The sequence below is a fragment of the Dendrobates tinctorius genome, unplaced genomic scaffold, assembly GCF_039654945.1.
Source record: "Dendrobates tinctorius isolate UK_male_01 unplaced genomic scaffold, ASM3965494v1 ptg000098l, whole genome shotgun sequence".
Lineage (NCBI taxonomy): Eukaryota > Metazoa > Chordata > Amphibia > Anura > Dendrobatidae > Dendrobates > Dendrobates tinctorius.
This window is the reverse complement of record NW_027361766.1, coordinates 19,042,597-19,063,094: the sequence shown is the minus strand read 5'-3', so window position 1 is coordinate 19,063,094 and position 20,498 is coordinate 19,042,597. Positions and strand designations below refer to the sequence as shown.

Genomic DNA, 20,498 nt, shown 5'->3' with positions numbered 1-20,498 from the left:
ACGAGGTGGAGCAGCTTGGCATACATTTTTTTGCAAAAAAACATATCGACTAAATACCCTGTATTTGTTATTACCTTTTATTAGCACTTGCTGACTACTGTCATATGTCTTACTGCAAGGTATTTTTGCACATTTTTCATTCTGTGCTCTTTGTTTGTGTTTCAGTCAAGGTGGTGTGAACATTGTCCAACAGACTTGTTCACATTTGTGCATGTCACATGTGTGTTTTTAATCCAGTTTTTTTTGTGCTTATGCATGATTTGAAAGACTCCACCCCTCTCTTGTGTGACATGCACATAAGGAGCTGTCTTGCACCACATGGCCATACTAGAAAGTGCCTATCTTAATCCTGCTCATTTAGACACTGTTCATATGTTCAGGTTTTAAATACATTAGATAGGGACTGCTTCGATACGGGTTACCTTGACGAGGTGGAGCAGCTTGGCATACATTTTTTTGCAAAAAAACATATCGACTAAATACCCTGTATTTGTTATTACCTTTCATCAGCACTTGCTGACTACTGTCATATGTCTTACTGCAAGGTATTTTTGCACATTTGTCATTCTGTGCTCTTTGTTTGTGTTTCAGTCAGGGTGGTGTGAACATTGTCCAACAGACTTGTTCACATTTGTGCATGTCACATGTGTGTTTTTAAGGTTAAGAACTGTCTATACGCCATATATGAAAAGTGCGTCTTCAAACAGTCCTCCCTTCTGTTTCTGGGGTGCATCGTTTCTGAGACCGGTCTGAAGATCAATCCTGAGAAGGTGTCCGTTGTCTTGAAGGGGCCCTGTCCAGACGGTCTTAAGGCTATCCAGCAGTTTCTCGGGTTTGCAAATTATTATCGCTAATTTATTTAGCATTTTTCTTTCTGGACTGCGCCTATTTCTGCTCTGACCCACAAAGGAGACAATCCTAAGGAATGGACTCCTGAAGCTGAAGAAGCCTTTGTGTCTCTCAAGTAGGCATTCTCCTCGGCTCCGGTGCTGCATTGCCCAAACCATAACAAACAGTTCTTCCTGAAGGTGGATGCATCTTCCACAGAGGCCGGAGTCATCCTCACTCAGAAGTCTTCATCCGGTTGCATGGTGTCCTGTGGCTTTTTCTCTAAACTCTTCTCGGCACCAGAACGTAATTACTCCATTGGCGATAGAGAACTGCACCCTATGAAGCATGAAGCTGGCTCTGGAGGAGTGGCGGTAATTGCTTGAAGGAGCGTTGCATCCTGTTGTAATCTTCACTGACCACAAGAATCTGGCTTATCTGCAGTCTGCTTAGCGGCTTAACCCCCCCGTCAAACTAGGTGGTCTTTGTTCTTCGCTCGCTACAACTTCATACTCCACTTTGGTCCGGCTGATAAATATGTTTAGTCGGACGCGCATTCCAGGTCCTTCCAGTCCACCAACCAGGAGGCAGAGCTTAAACATATCTTCGAGCCCTTCAAAATAATCACTGTCGCTCTGCTGGACTTATCTCGTCTACCCTCCGGTAGGACTTACGTGGCTGAACCTGACAGGAAGCGGGTTCTTCTCTGGAGAAATTCTAAGGTGGCGGGCCACACCAACAGAAGAATACTCTCCTTATCTCTCGACACTATTGGTGGCCGAATCTGGGCAAAGATGTGAATTTTGTCCCTGCTTGTCCTTTGTGTGCCTGAAATAAGACTCCCAAACAGATTCCAACTGGTTGGTTGCTTCCGTTGCCTGTACTCCCTGACAGCATATCTCCATGGATTTCATCACAGATCTGCCAGTGTCGGCTGGATGTACCATCATCTGGGTGGTGGTGGATCGTTTTTCCAAGATGGCTCATTTCATCCTACAATCCGGTCTTCCATCTGCGCCAGTACTGGCGAAAGAATTAATTCTTCAGATTTTCTGTTGCACATAGTCTCCGATAGAGGTGTCCAGTTTACCTCTCGTTTCTGGAGGGCCACATGTAAGATACTGGATGATACTTTGGATTTCTCATCTTCTTACCATCCTCAATCCAATGGCCAAGTTGAACGAGTCAATCAGATCCTGACTAATTTTCTCCAGCATTTTGTCAATGCTCATCACAGTGACTGGGCTGAACTCCTGCCTTGGGCCGAATTCTCTTACAATTACCATAACCATGTGAGCGAGTCTTCAGCCAAATCTCTGCTTTTTGTGGTCTATGATCAACACCCCAAAGTGCCGTTCCCTGTGGCTGTCACCACCGATATTCTAGCTGCTGATTCCCTCGTCAGGAACTTTTCTGAGATCTGGGAGGAAACCAAAGCATCTTTGGTAAAATCCTCCGAACAGATGAAAAGACACGCAGATAAGAGACGTCTGGATTGACCTCTGTTTCATCCTGGAGATAAGGTCACCTCAACGGCAGCTGAGCCAGCTGCACCTGCCAGTGCTCATCTCTCCATCAGACTGTCCTGTCTGCACCTGCGGTTCCTGTCATCTTCTCTGCCTGCATCTGTTGAACATTCTCCTGGGCCATTCCACATTCCAGCTATCCGCTCCTAGAGGTCAGCCGCCATCTACCCAGGGTCAGTCCTGGAGTTAGCACCTGGATCACCTCCCTTGTCTCTCCACGGACTGCGGTGTCGTAGCTGCTGTGTGTCCGAGGTCAGATTGGGTGAAGCTCCAAGTTACGCCCCTCCAGGTCTTCCTTTGGCTTTGGCACAGTGGTTCCACCACCCAGCCCATTACACCTGTATACATGTGCTGAAAACTGCACAGACAAACAAACTGCACAGACTTCAAGTTACAGGCTTCTTACTGGACTATGGTAGATAGGTTTAGCTGCCTGTCAGACTGCTTACACACCTCAGGGTAACGTGTAGTGAGGACATAACAGTGAAACAGTGGCTACCCAGTCAGTGGGATTCAGGACATCGACTATACAGAGACTTTGTACAGCTACAGCAATCTCTTCACAGTAAAGCATTCCCTTAAAAGCACCATTTCCCAAAAATCTTCATAAAAAATGAGATCTGTATCTTCTATCTCCTCAAAGGCATTGTCTATCTGTAAGAAGATGAGCCGAGACAGAGTCAGTGGTTCCCGCTGCCCTTTAAGGCTGGAACTATCGGGACTGTCACCACTGTTGCCGGAGGAGGTTTTTCCTGGGGGGGAGAAGGACCTTTATGCTGGACAGTAGGGGGCGCGGGGAATATAAAGAGGACTGAGTGGGAATGGGTCCGACTTGGCGGGAAAACGACAGGAGAAGGTTGACTTTCTCTCTGCTGCTCAAGCTGCCAACTCCAAGCCATTCATTCCTCAGCATACTGACTCTAAGACTGACTGTGACGCTTCTGAGTTACCGCCTGACCATGTTTTCCTGGACAGCTCTGCCTTGCCTGCAGTTGCAGATAAGCTTACCCGCTCCGTTCCTAGAGACTAATTCAGAATAGCACCCGCTGCCGCGGTCTGCGAGCGCGCCCATGGTTCTTGTCCGACGCCATTCCTGAGGGATCTACACAAAAGACAGTATCCACGTTCCAGCGCACTCAAGCCAAACCGGATACATCAGCACCTTCGGGAAACAGTGCTTCTCGTTCCTCCGTAATAGAGGCAGAGACTGTTCACGATCTGCGTCACCGTCGGGAGATTTTCCAGCCTTTCCCCTGCAAGAACTGCAAATGATAAGTGACCTTGTTTTGTATATCTTTCTCTCGTGCATTCAGTTTGTGCGCGATTTCCGTCATTGCTGTTACTAGTCTTGTCTCCCTGCGTGGAGTATTTCTTGTTCAATTGCCTGTTCAGTAAATCCTGTTAACCCCGTCTCTGTCTCCGGCTCTCCACTGTATCCAACGAATCTCTCTCCTTTACTTTTTGGTGTAGTCCGCAGGACGCAGTCTGATAGCATGGAGACAGTTGAACAGGAAGCTGGGCCCAGAACCAGTATCTCTCTGGGGGCCATGCTGAGTAACTTGACGAAATTTACGGGGTCCAATACCATGTTGTGGAGTTGGACGGAACGTATGAGAGGCATAATGAGAATGCACCCTATGACCCCAGCTCTCGAGGCCGAGGAGGCCATTACTGCTTTAGATGGGGAGACTCGAGACTCTGTGATGCTGCGTACCCCCCTCCGAGACCGTGATATGTTTACTAAAGTGCCCCAAATCCTGGAGGTGACCCATGGGGACACCACTGACACAGGAGAACTTAACTCGCCTGTTTAGTCGTATGCAAAGAGAGGGGCAGATGGTTACGCAATATATGAATGCTCTACAAGAATTACACACCACCATTGTAAGAAAAGACGGAATGGGGATAGGGCTGACAGATGTTTTGTTGTGAAACCTGATGGTGACTGGCCTGCGGGACTCCCTGACCAAGCAAATCCTGAGAGAGCGGGTGCGGGCAGACCCTCGTATCACTTTTGCTGACATAGGGAGAGAGGCCCACTCACGTGAACATGAGCAGGGGGTGACAGTCCCGGTAGGGAAGGTCCAGAGTGGTGAAGCAGCAGTGCAGTCGGTAGCTGAACCCCAATGGGTAGGAGTGACGAGAAAGAACTGCTGCATATTCAAGGTGAACTGGCTCAGGTAAAAGAGAAAGTTGAGGCCGACCAGTGCAACGCCAGAAGCCAAGGTGAAGTAAATGTCCGTAACGAGGCCCAAAGGATCCATTGGCAGAGACCTTTTGCTTGCTATAACTGCAAAGAAATAGGACATATGGCTAGGGAATGTCTGCAACGGGCCGGCTCCCGGCCACGCCGCCCATTAAACTAGAGGGCTCCGAACCTTGGGACATCGCCTGGAGCCAGAATGGAAAGGAAGGAGTAGTGAAAGTCCCATGAATCTGGTGTCTACATGCCCTCTGGGTTGGGCTGAGTTCGATGGCCAGGCCATGCGTTGCCTGGTGAATACCAGGTCTCAAGTGACCACGATGTCGGAACCGTATTTCTGTCGGCACTTCCAGAGACTCTCAGGCTTGAGTGGGTCCCGGTAGTAAAATTGACGGTGGCAAATCACCTGCCCATCCCGGTCACAGGGGTGGTGAGGATGCAGGTCTCCTTGTATGGGAAGGATCTTGGATGGAGGGGTATTGTGCTGACCCAGGGAGAGGCTGGCCACGGTCATATCATTACGCTGGGGATGAATATCTTGAAAGAATTCGAAAAACTGCTGAGTGATGAGCCATCTCACTTGTCTTTAAAACAGTGGAGTCCACACACACCCCAGCAATGGGTGTTCCAACAGATAATCCATACAGCTCGGGTGTAGGAAGTCTCCAGTCAAGGAGAAACATTAGGAAAAGTGGTTGTGACGGCCTCCACCCAACTCATCCTACCACCGGGACAGACCATACTTGCCCTGCCCGTCCAGGCACATGCCCCGCTGGAGGGGGTGGAAGTTCAATTAGAACCTTCGGTGGTGGAACAACTGCCTGCAGGACTCTTATTGGCCCGAACGCTGGCCGTGGTATGAGAAGGGAGGGTGCTTGTACACTGCGTGAAATTGACCGACCAGGAGATTGTTGTCTCACACAGGGTTGAAATCGCGCAGGTAGTGGGCATGCCTGAAGAAGTCATACCACCCCAGGTCATACAGTTCACTACTTCTCCGACAGCTGAACCTCAATACATCCAAGACGGTCGGCGCATTCTGGAACAGATGCGCGCTGAACTGTCTGAACTCACGCCCACCCAGGTGCAACAAGTAGAAGTGTTACTGGGGCGATATCAATCTGTTTTTACGAATCATGAGGATGACTTCAGCTGCACCAGGGCGATCACTCATGAGATGCCAACGGGAGATACAGCACCCATATGAAAATGTTACTGACAGATCCCCCTCCCCCAGTTATATCAGTAGGTGAGAGAAATGCTCGGTCAGATGCTACAGGCGGGTGTCATTAGAGACAGCCAGAGTCCATGGGCAGCTCCCATTGTGCTGGTGCGGAAAAAGGATGGGTCACTGAGGTTCTGTGTAGACTAACGCAAGCTTAATGCCTGTACCATACGGGATTCATACCCTCTGGCTCGGATTGAAGAATCTCTGTCTGCGTTGGGAAAGGCCAAATTCATCTCAACACTGGATCTCACCAGTGGCTACTGGCAAGTGCCCATGTCAGAAAAGGATCGGGCAAAAACAGCCTTTATACTTCCCATGGGCCTCTTTGAATTCAACAGGATGCCATTCCACCTGGCCAATGCCCCCAATACGTTCCAACGACTGATGGAGAGTTTTCTAGGTGATTTGAACTTTGAGGCCACGCTCATCTATCTGAATGAGATAATCATATATGCTGCCTCGTTTGGAGATCATCTGTGGAGACTCAAGCAAGTGTTGAGCCGTTTACAGAAGTATGGGCTAAAAGTAAAACCCCAAAATTGTCACTTGTTCCGGACTCAGATCAAGTACCTAGGTCATGTTGTTTCCGCCGAAGGGGTGAAGCCGTCACAAGATAAAATTGTGGTGATCCGAGAATGACCGACACTGGAGAATGTAAAAGATGTCCAGACGTTCCTGGGATTGACGGGGTACTACCGTCGCTTCGTGAAGAATTGTGCCCGGGTAGTGCAACCGTTACTCGAACTCCTAAAAGGGGTACCCCCAAATGCTAAGTGTCGATTCATCCGTTGGGAGGAGAGACAAGAGAAGGCATTTTTGTGACTTAAAGAAGGCGCTGATCGAAGCTCCGGTACTGGCTTATACGGACTTCCCTATACCATTCATTCTCCACACTGACGGCAGCTTGCACGGACTTGGGGCTGTGTTATCACAGGTGCAGGACGGGAAAGAAAGGGTGATCGCCAGTTTCTTTAGCAATGACTTTTGGTGGCTTACCCTCCTTGTGGAGGGTAGTCTTTAGGAAGCGGCATGGTGGCTCAGTGATTAGCATTGCAGCGCAGGGGTCCTGGGTTCATATCCCACCAAGGACAGCATCTGCAAGGCGTTTGTATGTTCTCCCCGTGTTTGCATGGGTTTTTTCCCACATTGCCAAGACATACTGATAGGGATTCTAGATTTTGAGTCACATAGGGGACAGTGCCAATAATGTCTGTAAAGCGCTGTGGAATTAATAGCGCTATATAAAATGAGTTAAATAAATAAAGCTTTTGCAGGTATTTTTTGTTAATTATTCTAATTTACTTGAGATAATGACTTTTGGGTTTTCATTGGCTGTAAGCCATAATCATCAATATTAACAGAAATAAACACTTGAAATACATCACTCTGTTTATAATGACTCTATATCAGGGGTCTCAAACTCGTGGCCCACGGGCCAACTGCGGCCCTCGGGACAATAGTTTGTGGCCCTCACCTCATGGGCCCTCGGAACAATAGTTTGCGGCCCTCACCTCAGCCGGGATCACACATGCGAGAAACACGGCCAAGTCTCGCATGTGAAATCCCAGTAACACGTAGTACCGCTCATTAAGGTCATGAATATGGACGTCACTCCACTCTCATAGGCGTGGCACCCAAATTCATGAGCTTAATGAGCGGTACCACGTGACGTGTGACTGCGCGCTCATACAGGAAGAAGATGTTGGTGCTGAACCATCGGAGCTGCGGCAGGAGGGTTGAATATGATGATGGCTAGACAGTCACAGCAGCCTGCTGTCAGCAGGCAAGGCATATGAGTCACACTCACAACATTTGCAGCAGGAGCAGCCGAGCAGGGACCGGACCGCGCCACAGACTCAGGTGCGCCGGGTTCAGAATGAGCGGTGGGGGAGTGCGGTATATTGCTCTCGGAGGCGGGACATCTGCCGGCCTTATTGCGAACTTGCGCCATTACCCCGGGCTCAGAAGCGGAGGCGGCCACGGAAATTGCTGCTCAGCGGGACAGAAAAAAGCAGAAAAGACGCATCGGCTAACACTGAAACAGTGACACCAAGTGGAATTATCTATTACACAGCCCCAAACATGTCTTTTTCAAAGCCTGCAGTGAAGAGAAAGGTTGGTGATGAGCACAGACAATTTCAGGAAAAGTGGGAAGTGCAATATTTCTTTGTTGAGCACAGGGGCATCCCGACGTGTCTTATTTGCACAGAGGAAGTTGTAGTGCACAAAGAATACAATTTGAAACGTCATAAGTAGACATGCTGAGGAGTATGCAAAATACCAGGGAGATCAAAGAGACAACCAGGTTGCTAATCTTAAAAGATATCTACTGAGGCAACAAGATTTCTTTAAGAAAGCAACCAAAGAGAATGATGCAGCAGTCGAAGCTAGCTACGTGGTTAGTGAAATGATTGCTAAAGCAGGAAAGCCATTCAAAGAAGGTGAATTTGTAAAAAAGTGCATATTACAGGCTGCAAGTAGTGTCTGTCCAGAAAAGAAAGGTCAGTTTAGCAACATCAGCCTTTCTGCCAACACCGTAGCAGAGCACATTTCTGACCTGTCAAGTGACATTTATGATCAACTGTGTGAGAAAACAAAATGTTTCAGTGTATACTCAGCCCCTCTTGATGAGACCACAGACTTCACAGACACTGCCCAGCTCACAATCTATGTTCGTGGCGTTGATGACAATTTTGAAGTCATAGAGGAGTTGCTCACAGTGATTCCAATGCATGGCCAGACCACCGCTCAGGAGATATTTCACCAGCTGTGTGATGCCATTGAGAATGCCGGTTTACCCCGGAGGAGGTTTGTTGGAATAACAACTGATGGAGCGCCATCAATGACAGGGAGGAAAAATGGACTGGTGGCACTTGTTAAAAAAAAACTGGAAGAGGAAGGTGTGGAGGAGGTCATTGCTCTGCCCTGCATTATCCATCAGCAGGCCCTTTGCAGCAAATGCCTGAAGCTTGACAATGTGATGTCTTTCGTTGTGAAATGCATCAACCAAATCAGATCCAAGGGCTTAAACCACAGAAGGTTTTGTGCTTTTTTTAGAGGAAATGGAGTCAGAATATGGGGATGTGCTCTACTTCACCGAGGTACGTTGGCTCAGCAGGGGAAACATATTGAAGAGATTTTTTGAGTTGAGAGCGGAAGTGAAAGCCTTCATGGAGAAAGATGGGGCTGCTGTTCCTGTGCTAAGTGATCCAAAATGGCTCATGGACTTAGCTTTTTTTGTTGATTTCACACATGAGCTTAATGTACTGAACAAGAAGTTACAAGGCCAGGGGCAACTTGTCAGTGCCGCCTATGACAATGTGAGAGCATTCTCTACAAAACTTATGTTATGGAAAGCCCAGCTTTCTCAGACAAACCTTTGCCATTTCCCATCATGCAAGGCACTCATGGAAGCAGGCACACCATTCAGTGGTGAGGAGTATATGGATGTCATTTTGAAGCTACAGGAGGAATTTTATCACAGATTTGCAGACTTCAAGACGCACGGAGCCACATTTCAAATTTTTGCGGACCCCTTCTCCTTTGATGTGCAAGATGGCCCTCCTGTGCTTCAAATGGAGCTCATTGACCTGCAGTGCAACTCTGAACTCAAAGCCAAGTTCAGGGAGGTGAGTGTAAAAGCAGACAAGCTCGGGCAATTTTTGAGAGCCCCCCAGCTTCCCTGAGCTTTCCTGAATGTTCAAGCGGACCATGTGTCTTTTTGGGAGCACATACTTGTGCGAAAAGCTCTTCTCTACCTTGAACTTCAATAAGTCCAAGTACAGGTCCAGACTTACTAATGAGCATCTTCAAGCCCTACTGAGGGTCTCAACTGCTTCCGCCCTTAAGCCAAATTTGCCTTGGCTATGCGAGAGTAAGCGCCAGTAGCGTAGCTACCGGGGGGAGAGGGGGCGGTGGCCCCGGGCCCCGCGCTCTCTGGGGGCCCACCCGGCGCTACACTACAGATGCACTTTGCGGCAGAGCAGGGAGAGTCTGGCCGCTATGGCTCCCTGAGCAGGCGGGGGGGCCCGGTACAGCAGTGGGCCCCCCGCCCGTCATCGCAGGGTCAGTGGTGTCAGCTACATGCCGGCACAGCTGACCGCATTGATGACAGAAAGAGCGAGCGCTCCTTCTCTCATCATACCCCTGTCAGCGTCTGATGTCACCGACGCCGACACTGACAGGGGCGCGATGACGTCAGTACCCGGCGCCTGCAGTCAGAGATGAGCGGGATCAGCGCAGGAGCCAGGAGGAAGAGAGGTGAGTATTTAGTTTATAGGGGAGTGGTGCATTATCCTACAGAGGGTGGCTATGGGGGTGCATATACATAAGGTAGCTATGGGGGTGCATATACTGAGGATGGCTATGGGGGTGCAATACAGAGGGTGGTTATGGGGGTGCATATACAGAGGATCGCTATGGGGGTGCATATACAGAGGGTCGCTATGGGGGGTGCATATACAGAGGATCGCTATGGGGGGTGCATATACAGAGGATGGCTATGGGGGTGCATATGCATAGGGTAGCTATGGGGGTGCATATACAGAGGATGGCTATGGGGGTGCATATGCATAGGGTAGCTATGGGGGTGCATATACAGAGGATGGCTATGAGGGTACATATACAGATGGCTATGGGGGTGCAATACAGAGGGTGGCTATGGGGGTGCAATACAGAGGGTGGTTATGGGGTGCATATACAGAGGATCGCTATGGGGGTGCATATACAGAGGGTGGCTATGGGGGGTACATTATACTACAGAGGGTGGCTATGGGGGTGCATTATACTACAGAGGGTGGCTATGGGGGTGCATTACATTATAGAGGCTGCCTATGGGGAGTGCATTACACTATAGAGGCTGCCTATAGGGGTGCATTACACTACAGAGGCTGCCTATGTGGAATTCATTATACTATAGAGTCTGCCTATGGGGAGTGCATTATGTAGTTTAGAGTCTGCCTATGGGGAGTGCATTATACAATATAGAGTAAAAAAAAAAAAAAGCATTATTACGTTCTAGGGGACAAAATGCGGGCACTGTTTTCTAGGGCACTTGCACCCGGCCTTAGTATTTTCTAGAGGGTTGCTTTAAAATTTAGAGGTCACACAGGGCCACACAGCAGGTGCATTAATAGGGTCACATATGACAGCAGCGGATCAGCATTGAGGCATCAGCATGATGAGGAGTTTGTGCAGGTTGGGGATAGTTCCGTTTTGGACAGTGCTGAAAATGTGAGAAGTGAAACATGTCTTTGTTGTATTCTCTGTAGCCGAGTCCTGGCTGGAGAAGTTGTCATGTCGGTCTGGGCCAGATGGAAAAGACGTGAAAAGTGAACGGTTCCTTCAGAAAGAACGTCAGCGGTAGGTTATTATCTGTAGCTGTGCTGTGATCTCTTATACAGTATGTTCTGTAGGACGGGTATCTACCACTGACCATATGGTGGTAATATGAATGTTGGTCTTTATATAGCAATTATTTTCCGTAACAGCGCGGTCATCTGCTGAGGTTCTCCTCCACTATTAAGGTGCGTCACCCAGTTATAATCAAGGTTACCTGGTTAGGGGCCCACTCAGAAGTTTCACCCCCCCGAACCAAAACCTTAGCTACGCCTCTGGTAAGCGCTGCCAGATCTCTAGCAGCAAGAAGTAGGCAGAAGAAGCCATGTTCAAAACAGTTTATGTTCAATGTTCCATTCATGTTCAGAAAGTTAAATGTTAAAGAACTGTTAACACAGACATCTGAATAATAATAATAATAATAATAATAATAATAATAATAATAATAATTACATTTCTCTAGTCAGCAACTATATGTGGTTTCTTCAGTCTTCTATATCTGCTGTATTATTACCATTTTCATTTTATTTATTACTGATTGATTTATTTTTTTCTTATGATTTTGTTAATTTATTTTTATTTTTTAACACAAAATAAGATGAAAAAATAAAGACATTTGATAACATTGGAATGTTTTTGTAAGAGCTTTTCTTGTGGAAAACCTGATGCGGCCCAGCCTCACCCAGATTCTACCTCCAGCGGCCCCCGGGTAAATTGAGTTTGAGACCCCTGCTCTATATAATATATGAGATACACTTTTTGTATTAAAGAACTAAAATAAATTAACTTTATGTTGATATTCTAACTTTGCAAGTAGCACCTGTATATCTTCTATTAGACATTTATTTTCTTTTGAAGGATAGAGTTTACAATGATTTAAATTGTAACACAACAAGAAAACACAAAATAACAAATTTGTTATTTTGTGTTTTCTTGTTGTGTCTCAGCCATTGGGTGGTATGAGCATTGTCTTACCGACTTGTTCACACTTGTGCATGTTACATATGTTTTTAATGATTTAAATTGTGTTGAGCCAATTTTGAGGCAGTGAAACATGTTCCCCTTATAGCAGCATGCATCTCTTCATGCCAGTATGTGTGAGCAACCCAGATATTGGATATCTTGATTTTCCCATCACAAAAGTCGCATGATGTGTTATCAGCATTTTTTTTTGTTATTTAAGGACCCATGTACATACTGTATAACCGGTCTGGCTTTTCTAAAGGGCATGTCACACTAAGAGATATCGCTAGCAATATCGCTATAACTTGTGACGTTATAGCGATATTGCTAGCGATATCGCTGTGTCTGATACTTACCTATGACCCACTCCCCCGCTGGTTATCGCTGATCGCGCGAGAACGTCCTGGACCGTTTCTCGTCGTCAGCTTCCTGTGGCGCTTCCTGCTGTGACGACGAGTGACGCGTGGAGCTGGGCGGGAGGATGCAGGATCGCCTCGTCTGACAGGTAAGTAGCGACCCCCGTCCCCTGCGATGTCGCTGGTGAGATCTGCCTGTGTGGCAGCTCACTAGCGACCACTTAGCGATGTACCAGCGATCCTGACCGCGTCATATCGCTAAGTGTGACAGTACCTTAACTCTCTGGTGCAGATCCAAGTGCCAATCCGGTGACCAGATCACAATATTTGTGCAGCATGTTTCAGACCCGGCTCCCAACCAATGTTCCGTGCCATTTTAACAAGTAACAACTGAAGTATATTTGGATCAGTTTGGCATCACTTGTGATCATGGTATCTCTTTTCATGTTCACTACTCTCTTTAGAGACCCTCTTTCTCATTAGATGACCTCTTTCATCATCTTCCATGCTCTGGACCATAATATAGTATCCGGAACCTATCACAGCTTTCCTTTTTTATACTGATCCAGAAGGCCACTTGAGCCATCGAGACAATGGAATGCACAGGTGCAGAGCAGAGGGTTGAAAATCCATACGAGGATAATAAATGGTTAGCCTGCTGTCTGTCAATGTCAAGCTTTCTACAGATCTGGTATCATCCCTCACCCACAAATTATCACTTAGTATCCTAGCAACAGCCTGCACAGAGAGAGGTTGGGGTGAGGGGATTAGGCGTAAACTACCTGCATAAGATTGATGAGAAGGAATATGGAGATTTACCTATGATGAGTGGTATAACATTTACAAGGCTCTATGGCCTTAGCAATGCTATTTAGATCTTGATTTGCAGAGTTTTGTGAAATAACCGGATGAAAGCAAGGCTTTATTTATATGATTTCTATTCTACAATAGATAAACCAGCCACAATGATAGGGAGGAATAAAAATCATTACAACCAGTCATTTCTGTAGTGTATAGTCATATATCCAGCTATGCCATCCAAAATCCAAGCCACAGGTTGGCATCAGATGTTTTATGTCCATGGACAGTTACGCAGTGGTGACGGCTTGCCACTGGTTGGCATTGCCCCCTACCTTTACCCTGCGTTTGTGGGTATGATTGCAAATCAGTGGGCTTGGAGATGGAAGCTGCCCCTCCTCCCATTCTGCTCTCACCCCCCTCCATCCCTGCTTCTGCATCCCACTCACATCTTCCAGAGAGGAGAGAGCGAGAATACAGTCTGCAGTGCCAAGGAAAAAGGGCAGTGTGGGTGTCACTGGAGGACTGGACTTGGCACCAGGAGATGTAAGGTTGGATGGTGAAAAGCATTTTACCCATCCGCCCAGACATTTGACAGATCATTCCTATGTGAGGAGAAAAAGGCACAGAGCGGCCGCAGCTGGAAAGAGTATCCTAAAGGTAAATATCCTCTACACCCAAAAATATTGTTAGATTTGGGACATAACTAACTTGCCATCATAAGAAATGTCCATTGGAGAGATCATACAATGTCTATCTGGCCCCATCCCCTATACTTTCGTGTCATCAGTATGTGCAAAATATACTAGATGTGTCTGCGGTCCTCGTTGTGGCTTTGTTGGAAAGCAAAGTATTAGCCTCCATATGAAAAAATGGGCTTTTTATTATGAAGTGTTAATAGAAACGTGTTTTTTTTTATAATTCCTTACTTTATCATCCCCCTTCGTGTAAGAATGCAATTGTTCCCAATTTCCCATAGAAAACCTACAAGGACTATTCCTGCTCTTATGTAGTCACGGCGTCTGTAAGCACAAAATGTGCATGGGACTGTGAGCTGGTGTCCGGCCAAGATGGCTGGTCACAGGTTAGATGGTATATTTCATCATGTTACTATTGGTATGATGATTACTGTTAATAATAATAATATAATAATAATAATAATAATAATAATAATACATTGCTGCCAAGTAACACATCTTCACATGTCAGTCCTATGCCGAATCCAAGACTTTTACTGTGCAATCATTCTGAATGCATCCTCTTTATTTAATATACATTAGTGGAAAATCATTCTTCATCTATTCATTCATTTCTTTTTCCTTTTTCCCCCGACCAGTTATTTGATTTAGTCATTTGTCGCTAAATATGCTTGTGTATGTGACATGATGGGGTGCCACATGTTGCAGGCCTCATTCATTCCAAGCTGAGTAGTTCACGGGAGCCGCATGAATCTAAAGCAGCTAAGAGAATACTTATAAGACTTCCAAAGATTTCCATTGGATATAGAGATAACAGATTAGTTACTGACCAACCAGAAAAAAAATAAAAAAAATAAATATGGTGTATATATATATATATATATATATATATATATAGTGAGTGTGTTATATAGTGATGGGTGTGTGTTTTATACTGATGTTTGTGTGTTATATACTGCCATTTGTGTGTTATCTACTGTATACTGATTTTTGTGTTACATATTGATGTGTGTTTAATATACTAATATGTGTGTGTGTTATATACTGATGCATTTGTTACATACTGATGTGCATGTGTTATATACTGATTTGTGTGTTACATACTAGTGTGTGCGTTATATACTGTTGTGTGTTACATACTGATGTTTATGTGTGTTATATACCGACATTTGTGTGTTATATATACTGATTTGTGTGTTATATACTGATGTGTGTGTTATATACTGATATGTGTGTTTTATACTGAATTGTGTGTTATATACTGGTATGTGTGTTATATACTGTTGTGTGTGTGTGTTACATACTGATTTGTGGATGAATGTGTTATATACTGTATACTGATTTGTGTGTTACATACTGATGTGTTACATATACTGATGTGTGTTATATATACTGGTGTGTGTTATATACTGACATTTGTGTGTTATATATACTGATTTGTGTGTTATATACTGATGTGTGTGTGTTATATACTGATATGTGTGTTTTATACTGAATTGTGTGTTATATACTGGTATGTGCGTTATATACTGTTGTGTGTGTGTTACATACTGATGTTTATGTGTGTTATATACTGACATTTGTCTGTTATTTACTGTATACTGATATGCGTCCTACATACTGATGTGTGTGTGTTACACATTGATGTGTGAGTATGTTATATACACCGAATTGTGTGTTACTTACTGGTGTTTGTGTTATACACTGATGTGTGTGTTAGATACTGATGTGTGTTATATACTGATATTTAAGTGTGTTATATACTGTGGTGTGGTATATACTGACATTTGTGTTATATACTGTATACTGATTTGTGTTGCATAATGGTGTGTACGTTACATATTGATGTGTGTGTTACATATACTGATGTGTGTTATATATACTGGTGTGTGTTATATACTGATGTTTGTGTGTTATATACTGATGTGTGTGTATTATACATACTGATTTGTGTGTTACATACTGGTGTGTATGTTACATACTGATGTGTGTGTTGCATACTAATATGTGTGTGTTATATACTGATGTGTCACAACTTTGTTGTCGGGTGTCCTGGGACCAGGGGTTCCTTCCCTGTCCCTATGACTAGGGGCGCACTAGCTTGCACCGGATTACTTCTGATGGTGATGATGCTGGGGCCAAGTAATTTGCCTTAGCTCCTGAATCAGCCTTGAGTCTGTACCCTCCCCCCACCCAGGGAAGAGGGGAGTAATAGTGTACCGTAATACACCAACCGGACTAACAAGGTAATACAAACATGGATAATGAAAAATACCAAACATACAAATATGCTCACACAGACAACAGAGGAATGCACTGGGGAGTGGAGGATGGGGTTAAACCAAAGTAAGAGAAGAAAGAGAATTATCACACATTTAAAACCTAGAAACAATCACAGATAAATCCACCAAATGCCTTCTCCAACAACAACCAACAACCTCCAGCCATGCAGCATAAACTAGCTCTGACAATGAGTGCTTGCCAAGGTACAGATTATATAGGAGATGGGAGTGGCTAACAGTGCACAGATGAGAGCCTTAATACTTCCAGGAGCTCTCAACTGAGCAGATTAACCTGTGCACTGCTAAAAGAAAATTACACCATTTTTTATGAAGGTGAAGTGCTTCTAATCAGTGCATGAGTAGGAAAAATCAGAAGCTGCGGTCTTCTGGCTCCTCTCTGTTGTGGTAAACCTGTGACATGATCTTTATATATGTTATATACTGATATGTGTGTATGCTATATACTGATGTGTATGTTATATACTATTATGTGTGTTATGTACTGATATGCGTGTGTGTTATATACTAATGTGTGTGTTTACATGAATATAAACAACTGTGTATATAGTACTTAACTAGTGCTAGACAATCTTTACAATGATTATCTCGATGAAAACATCTCCATGTATCTTAGTTTTATGTATATCCGAATATAGCTAAAAATGCATTTTCTTGCCATGTAAAACTGGACCCACGTTTCATTGTTTCGGAGCAGTCTGTTCTCATGTCCCCTACATTAGATTACAATTGCTCTGACTTTCCTCTCATGTCACCATAGGAGTGACCATACATTCGCTCATTCAGTCACCCATGACTATTAGGCACGCCACCTCTTCGCCTATGTGTCTGTATCGGAGATGTACTGTATCTAGCACAAGTGTATATTCATTCCCACAGAGGTCTGGTGTGTTGGCTTTATGGGAGGCCTCATTTGATGCTTGTTTCTATGGAAACGGCACATTTTCTCTCTGGGATTTGTGTGACAGGTCTGATGGTTCCTCGCTTCAGTGTGAGAAGCATTCAGCGCAAGATGGAGCCACCCTCCTCCTCCATTCTCATGATCAGACCGCTGTGCCTTTTTCTCACTCCTAATGTGTCTGCCTCCTCTCTTCATCTGTTTTTACTGCTTCTACGCTCGCTCTGGCTCATTCCATCCAACACACACATTATCTAAGGGGTAATTTTACCAACATTAAGGGAAAAACAACAGTAATCCAGAAAGCAATGGGAGGTACTACAGCAGCGAATACTGGGAGCTCTGCATACCATTATGAGAGCAATGGAAGGAACGGCAGGTAAATCATGGCAGGACGCTAACAGAGCAAGGTCTCATCATTATTTCACTATCTTATAAATGCACAGAAATATTCACTTATAAGCAACAAATGTCTGTCTGAGTGGGCTGTAATGGAAGTGGGCACAGGACGGATGTGACTCACTCCATACAGTCCGGTCTTAGCCACACATGGCGGGGTCGCCTTACATGAAGCATCCGCTATTGTGCAGAACGGCAGGTGGTTTATTAAAAATCATCTACTAATTGGCCTTTCAACAAATACAAAGTTGTGAAATTGCTCCAAGTTACAGATCAGAGTGAAGGGAAATGTATGATGTAGCACCATCTGGCCCTCAAGCACTGAGACATGGAAGCAGCCATTTTCACGGGAACATTACTGATATTAAAGTTTTGTTAACTACATTCACACTTTTGTGTTTTGCTTGAAACTTTGCCCATATGGATGTTTTTCTGCACATTATGTATTTTTCATTGGATACGGTTTATACAAATTATTTCCCCACAGAAGCTATATAGCAGCTGCTTCTCATTTGGAATAGAGTGCAAACTATGGCCTCCATACAAATCACCCTGCCCACAATATGGTGCAGAATATAGTGTCATTGTCAGTGCAGTTTAGTCTATTTCCAATTAGAAATCGTCCAGACCTGAATTTGTAATATAATTTGTTATTTATTGTCCATGCTAGCATGGAGACAGAATGACGACCGAACAAAGATGTTAGCAAGATCTCCTGTCTTCCTCAGTACAACTTCTTCATGTTTAAATAGCAAAAGATAAAGGCGTGTCTTAACGAAAACCTTAGGTGGAAAAGTACAGAGCGAAAAATGTTACTGCACATATGACGGTCATATGATTGACCGCACATGCATCCTGTTATCTACGATACCAGAAAAAGCAATCAAAGACACCTTTGTTTGTACGTTAGAAAAGGAAAACTAGAACTAGGCTAAAAATCACAGAAGTTAACACTAGTGATGAGCGAGTATGTTCGTTACTCGAGATTTCCGAGCATGCTCGGGTGTCCTCCGAGTACTTCGGTGTGCTCGGAGATTTAGTTTGTGTCGTGGCAGCTGCATGATTTGATAAAATTGGACCATTTAGTCATAACTTACAATTTGTCAGCAGACAACAAATTCTCTTTATTGCATCTTGAACCTTAACGTTTAAAGTTAAGGTGACAAATCTTTCCCATGTACTCCTTGTCTAAGAAGGTAAGTATAAAGATTGTGTTGCTTTAGAAATGTGTTGCATTTAAAACTATAATCCCTATTACCAGGGATACCTAATTTATCGTTAAAGATGCACTCCCATCAAAGTTTCTATCCTCTTAATATATTGCAGTCATGATATTATATAGTACTGTGTACTTACAATTGCTCATTTTGCCTTTCTACCCAGCTAATTCTTCTCTTTTCGCTGCTCTATGTAGAAACAGGAAGCTTGTTTTCCCTGCATAAATCATTCCTCTCTTCCACTCCTGATCCAGCTCCACCCTCCATTTCCCCCAACAGGGACTTTTGTAGTGACTGATGAGTCGCACAGGGAAAATTGATCTCCTGTTTCTACATAGAACTTAGAAGGATTCATCTAGTCAGTTTTTAATAACGTGATATCATAGACCTAATGGCAAAAAAAATTAGCTGGGTAGAAAGGCAAAATGAGCAATTGTAAGTATACAGTGCCATATAATATGATGATTGCAATATATTAAGAGGATAAAAATGTTTATGGGAAGAGAGCTTCTTTAAGTTTCAGTGACTAGCAGAGTGGGATTCTATTAACAAATGGCTGAAGCAAATATTACTCTGGAAAAAATGCTGATCTGGGCAACAGCTGTAGTAAGCTAGCTACCATGGCACTATGTCATTCTACTTCATCCATCCTCCGAGTCATGTGCTAAAGGTTAGTCCATCTGACAATATGGTGTTCATCTGCCCATAGGGGCCATTGATCCATATGCTGCGTAAATTAGTGCTCATGATGAGAAGCAGAGCTCAGGAAAATAATTTTCTGACATTTGCACATATATCCCAGGTGTAATTCATAATCATTTACGCAACCTTCAATTTTCACATATTTGTAGAATAAAAAGTGCTTATAGCAGAAATAGACCTTAAGAGCCAGTAACACAGGAATTGACATGTCACATGACCAGTACTTAAAATGATAGCATACATTACTATTGAACAATATCTATTTGAGCCCAATAGTTAGGATACTTAAGTGATTAAAATAATAATTTTAATTAAACAAATCACTGGATATTTTTACAGCAAAGGGAGTAACTCTAGGGGATGTAGATGAAGCAGCTGGATCCAAGCCATGTTGTCTGTAGAGGCCCCAAGGCCCTTGTCCCACATTGGAACCCAGAAGCTTCACCTTATGTCTGTATCCACAGTTTCTACTATAGTGGATGTTCACTTACAGCTGAATTCAGACTTCTGCAGGCTGTCAGGCTTTATATAGTTCTGGATTATTTCTCCGCTGGCATAATGGTAGCACAGAGATTACTCTGATTTCTTGCGAGCTGATAAGACAAGTCTTTACACCAGAAATGCTCATTAATCTGATGTAACAATAATGAGCTTTGAAATATGCAATGCTCTCAAGATCATTGCATATTAAAAGAGTTGTATAACTATCATAAGATGACTACAGCACTGGACTATAATATAGGCTGTAATGCAAGATCACTAAATGTAGACTTATTCACTGCTTATTATGTTGTATGTATAGTACTGTGCAAAAGTCCTAGGCAGGTGTGGAAAAAATCCTGCAAAGTAAGAATGCTTTAAAAAAATAAAAGCATTTAAGGGAATCTGTCAGCAGATTTTTGCTATGTAATCTGAGGACAGCATGAGGTAGGGGTTAAAACGCTGAATTCAGCGATGTGTCACCTATCAGGATGTGTGCTATTTATTTACTATGAAGGTTTTATCACCAGGACATTATTACCTCTGTGAATAGCTGGCATGAGAA

The 20,498-nt window shown here is 44.3% G+C and overlaps 1 protein-coding gene across 1 annotated transcript in view; it reads left to right on the top strand.

Annotated features, from left to right (window-relative positions):
- Positions 1–13,672: 13,672 nt before the first annotated feature.
- LRRN2 (leucine rich repeat neuronal 2) overlaps positions 13,673–20,498 on the top strand; it is a 92,499-nt gene continuing 85,673 nt past the window's right edge. The window contains exon 1 of the mRNA XM_073587173.1: positions 13,673–13,899. The gene's annotated coding sequence lies outside the window, so the exon portion shown is untranslated. The remainder of the gene's footprint in view (positions 13,900–20,498) is intronic.